Source organism: Notolepis coatsorum, assembly GCF_963971535.1.
Source record: "Notolepis coatsorum genome assembly, chromosome: 4".
NCBI lineage: Eukaryota > Metazoa > Chordata > Actinopteri > Aulopiformes > Paralepididae > Notolepis > Notolepis coatsorum.
The window spans coordinates 65,937,122-65,943,210 of NC_140168.1; positions in this window are offsets into that span (position 1 = coordinate 65,937,122).

Sequence of the window (6,089 nt, forward strand, 5' to 3'; positions counted from 1 at the left end):
TCTGCCCATCGCATTATCAAAGACTATTTTCCAGACAGTGCTGTGAAGGCAGATTGTTTTTTTATCGCGTCGTTGCCGTTTCAGAGCAGTTAGAAAAGCCCCCGTTTTGATATAAAAAACAGCCCATTCTGGAGCATTCTATGAAAATCGTCTTTTAGTGGAATATTCCACAACGTTGATATTCGTCAGCCTTTTTATGAATCGTTTTCAAATAAACGCTAGATGATCAATATTATACGTGCACGCACGCACATTACGGCCGCGCGAGGATAATCGCCTCGTTGATTTCCTCTCGGAGTTTTACAATGAAAACGAAAGAAGACATTTCACAAAACAGCTTATAACTTCATCAAACTTACTCCGATTATCCTACCACTGATAACACAGAGTCCTTACCTGACATCAGATGGTATCCAACTGGTATATTCCAATTCCTGATCACCATTCGAAAAAATCGATAAGTGTATGGATCCAACGCGACACAGTAGATCTCTATGATCCGGGGGGATCTGAGGCTCCAGAATGAACTGTGGTAACCCCGGCTGGATCAGTGAACTGGAAAATGTGGAGTACCGGATTTTTTTCCCCATTCATTTTCATTGAGTCCATTCCAAAATCACTTATGTCATCTGGGAGACGACAGGGGGCGCTTTTTTCCACAGTGATCGTCGGCGCCCCTCGGCTATACTCGGGTAGGCTCGGGTGATGCAATAATTTTTCAGATCGCAAAAAAAAAATAATAATAATAATTCCGAGAAATCTCGTGAGTGGCTAGCAACCACCTATAAAAAAACACGAGAAATCTCGTGAGTGGCACTGAAAGAGTTAAATATATTTAAAAGTAAGCTTAAAAAAGAACTACAGATCCTGTAGTATCCATGTGTATTTGTGTGAAGTCTTTTTTCCCCCCACCATTATAATTGTTGTATAATGCTGTATTGTATGTATCTGTGTGTATGAGAGAGGGATATGCACATGTGTGTTTGTGCATAATGTGGGTCGTAGTTATCTTATATAGGTTTAAGAGGGGAGGTTGCTTATAAGCCCTTGGTTTTTTTTACTTTTCCTGCACATTTTAACTGTTCTTCTTTTACTTATTTTTATTCCAGAATGTATGTTTGTAAGTGCAAATAACAATAAACAATAAACATTGTTGACAGAATCCGGCTATAGGGCAACAATAATGTGGTCAAGAGGCATGATTTCTATCTTTGGTGTGGTTTATTTATTCACATGGCAGAGCAGCAGTTCTATAGTTCTCCTCTCACTGAGAGGCTGGGGGAAAGAGAAAGAATGGGAGGAGACATCTCTATTTATACTCACCACCTGGTGGTTCCTGAGTGGCTCCGCCTAGAGCGCCCTCTAGTGGAAACAGTTATATATGCAGTTAGACAGTTACTAGTGGAAACAGTTATATATGCAGTTAGACAGTTACTAACAATCCTACACAGAACCTCTGACTTCAACACTCCCACTTAGGGTTTGTATTAGCATACTGGATAACTTCTTTGAAAAACATTTTACAAAGGAAATAATATAATCCAAAACATCAACAGCGTATGACAGTCAATATTTACACATTAAACATGACCCTTGCAAATCCCTTCAATTTTAATTTGGAACAGGTTTCCTCATAGTGTCTGCTACCCTGTCGTCCGTTGGACAGTAAGCCAGTGTCATTCTTTCTTCTCTGATGACAGATCTGATGATATGATATTTTCTATATTGACATGTTTACATCTATGTTGACACACTGGGTTCCTAGTAGGGATGCTCGATATTGGCTTTTTTACCGATACCGATATTCCGATATTGTCCAACTCTTAATTTCCGATACCGATATCAACCGATACCGATATATGCAGGGTTCCCCCCCCCCCCCCCCCCCCAAAAAACTGAATAATTTCAGGCAACTAATAATTTCACTGGATATATATATAACAAATATTGTTATTGTTTTTATTTTTTTTAAACCGATACCGATATTTTCCGATATCACATTTTACTGCCGATATCGGCCGATAATATCGGTCGGCCGATAATATCGGACATCCCTAGTTCCTAGCAATCACAATGGTTCCCTGGTTGCCCTCATAAACAACAGCCTTCTTATATACAGTGTCCATCATTTTTAAATGATGTTGACAAAACGCCCCTCATCTTCAAGAACCACCTTATTTGGTATAGAGGATACATTCCAATTACCTATTACATATTAAGCAATATACTCAAAATCTTATCTCCATCACTTCTAGCAGTTGTTCTGGATAAATACACTCCTGTATGGCCATAGCTAGAACCATATATTTGGCTTCACAAGTTGATAGTGCCCTGTCTGCATCACTGTCCTAGACCCTCGCTGCTCTTTCTGAAACACAGTTGTTTATCTGCTGTACCTTTAAGATAACAAAAGACATGTTTGGCTGTAATCCAAATGCTCCTCTGTGGGGTCAGCAAAATGCTGTGACAGTCTACTCACTACAAACCATTGGTCAGGGCGGGTACACATTGTTAAATAAATGAGGCTACCCACAGCTTCTCTGTACATTTTTACATTTGTCAGTTTCTGAGCATCCTCCTGATAGTCTAGTTTTTGATCACATGGTGTTTCCCACATGGTTAAATCATTGAGAACATGGTAAGTCATCCACCTTTGTATTTAAACATGGGATCCATTTTTGTATTTAAACATGGTAAATCATCCACCTCTGTACTTAAACATGGAATTAAACATAGGATCCATTTCAGTATTTAGACATGGATTCTACTCCTCCCGTATTTAAACCTATAGTATCATCCTCCTGCATCTAAGCAGTGTAGCCACCCTCCTTCAGTATTTAAACATGGAGTACCCTCCTTCAGCATTTAAGCAATTAGTCACAAACCGTACATTTGTATATGTCGTGGCCTTCAATTCCTCCTCCTGCATTTAAGCAGTTGGCTACGAACCATACATTTGTATATGTCGTGGTCTTCAATACCCTCCTGGATTGAATACACCCATTTCCCTCCCACTGTCTGTCTGCCCTCTGGTAACTTGGTTGAATACACCCATTTCCCTCCCACTGTCTGTCTGCCCTCTGGCTGGAGCAAAGGTGTGTTTGTCCTCTAGGGACCTCATCTCCTCATCCCTTGCTCTCTCCCATTTACTTGATTCGGGGGACAATGTGACCTCTTTAAAGGTCGGGGGTACCCCACTGACTACCCTGTAGCAGTAATCAACGGTGGTAAGTGTACTGTCATCCTCGTCACTCCCTCTCCGGGCATAGTCTGTCAGATACTTTGGGGGTTTGTGTTCCCCTAGGAGGGATACCTCCCACTGCTTGGGGCACTTGACGTCACCCTCGGGTGCTCCTCGTCATCGCCCTCTGATGGTCTGCCTGCACGGCCGTACTAAGTACACTGGGCTGATGTGTCTCTGTTTCTACACACCTTACTCTGGAGTCCAGCTCTGGCTCCTCTGTCTGTGTCTCGCTCTCACATGTTGTCTTTGTTTCTACACACCTTACTCTGGAGTCCAGCTCTGGCTCCTCTGTCTGTGTCTCGCTCTCACATGTTGTCTTTGTGACAAACTTGACTCACATGTGTTTCTGCACTCTCCCACTACCGGGATGATAAACTAGGAAAGCGGGGCTTCCCTTGTCGTGCCCTACAAAGAGTCCTTTTACACATCTGGACTCGGGCTTTCCCCTGTCCTGCAGGTACGCATAACACACTGATCCAAATTGGTGCATTCTGGCTAGATTACACTTCTTTCCTGTCAGTGCTGTATACGGGGTGGTGCCCGAGTGCTTATTAAAGCACCTGTTTCTGGTGTAAGTGGCTTCTTGCACTGCATAATGCCATAGGCTCTTAGGTAAGTTACTATCTACTAGCTTACACCTAGCCATTTCGAAAAGGGTGCGCCATTCCCTCTCTGCCACTCCGTTCTGGTGTGGGGGATATGGACGTGACGTCTCGTGTCTTATCTTGTACCTTCTCAACAGTGATTGGAACTCTCCGTTTGTGAACTCGGTTTCGTTGTCGGACCTCAAGCATCCTACGTTACCATAAGGGGCTACGTCTGCCAGGAATTTCTCTGTGGCCTGGAGTGTGTCACTCTTTGCTTTGAGAAAGTAAACAAACACTGCTCCTGTGCACACATCTGTAAAAGACTGTACATATCTAAAGCCTCCTATGGACTCGTTGCTTACTGGACCGGCTAGATCCGTGTTAACTAATGCAAGTGGTACCTTTACTTTTTCTGTGGGATTTCTGTTTCTCAGTTGAGTAAACTGCCCCGTTTTGCACACTACACATTCTTTATCAGGTCTACGCTTTTCACCTTCAATGTGCATGCCTTCTGTCACTGCTTGCAGTTTCAGTAAATCCTCGTAATTACAATGACCCATAATCTCATGCCATGTCTGAATATTGTGGCTGACAGTTACTTTACACATATCATTGTCACCATTACACTTGTCGTTGTCATTACACTCTGTTTGCAGGTAATACACTCTCTTGTACATCTTTATGTCAAACCGTGTACCGTCAGGTTCTACAAGAAAATGTGTACCTTTATCGAAGAATACCTCGGCACCGCTTGCAGTAGCAGCTCTTACAGAGAATAGTCCTTGTGGGAACGATGGTACGTAGAGAGCGTTCTTTAACGTCACCGTACGCCGGCGCCCCCCACTGTCCGTGAGGCATACCTGTGCGTCTCCTCTCTCTTGCGCCAACCCATAGGTGCGCTTCCCATCTGCCCGCTTCATGCTGAGCCTCTCCGGGTGGAAAGTGTTGCCAAAGTTCTTGAACCGACTCCTGTCGTTGATGACATGGGACGACGCACCTGTGTCCACGATCAGTCCCCTCCTCTGGGCCCGCTGCAGCTGTGCCGGCCCGGCGATGCACGGCGTCCGCGTCCCGAAAGCGTAGTCTTCTTGTCCCGTTATTCTCCGGGCGTCGTCTCGATCCGTCTCACGTCGACCGTCGCTGCCATCGTGTCCGCTGCCGTCATCTCGTCCACAGCCGTTATCTTGTCCGTAGCCGCCATCTTGTCCGCAGCCACCATCTTGTCCGGAGCCGCCATTTTGTTCGTGGCCGCCGTCTCGTCCATGACCGCCGTCTCGTCCATGGCCGCCATCTTGTCCATGCGCGTATCGCACGCTCTGGTCGTGTTTCTTCATGCACGCTCTGTCTGTGTGCCCCGTGGATTTGCAGAAGCTACACCAGACAGTCTTTGTGCAGTCGCTTCTCCGATGGCCTTTCTCTCCGCCATGGTCCTGGTCCTCTCCCTTGGCGTCGCTCGGGCCTTTAGCACCCTCTCTCCCGCCTCCGCGGCGGCTGGGTGGGTATCTTCTGAGGCCTCGAACTTTCTTAGCTTGGCCTTGAACTGTCCCAGCGTCATGTCCGCTGAACCGTGTGTTACCAGGAGTGTGAACGGTTTGTACAGCTCCGGTAGTCCTCTCATCACCATCGCCATCATTAGCCCATCGCTTGGTGCTTCTCCGGCACTCCTCAATGGCATCGTGATTTGCTCCGCTCTGTTGACGTATTCGGTCACAGTCTCGGTGTGCCCCTTCCTCAGGGCCGTTAGTGCTATGTAGAGGGCCACGACTCGGGGTCTTCCTCGCCCGATGTAATGCTCTCTCAACCCCTCCAGGCTTTCTCGGCCTTTGTCTTTAGTGTCGCGGAATATCAGCCCTAAGCTGGTGTCGTCGAGCAGTGGCGCTAACTCACAGTACGCGTCTGCGTTACGCTGGTCGTCCAGGGCTTGCTCTTCCGCCCTCAGTTCTCCCGTGGGGGCTGCCAGGATCGTCTCCTTCAGTCCCGCACCGTGCATGCAGCATAGCATGCACTCTTCCCAGAGAACCTCGGACTTCAACAAACATAAACATAAAAAACAAAACATGCGTTTCCTTTTACACAGTGGACAGTACACCCGCTATAATAGTTCTTAATGAAAATGTTCACTGTGAGGTCTGTGGATTAGCTTGATAAGTGAATAATATGTGCAAGTTATTAGAATGATGTGATACAAAACACAAGATAAGCAAAGATATTTCTCATTCTTTAATATTACATTACGGTACTAATTGCTTTCTGGCTAA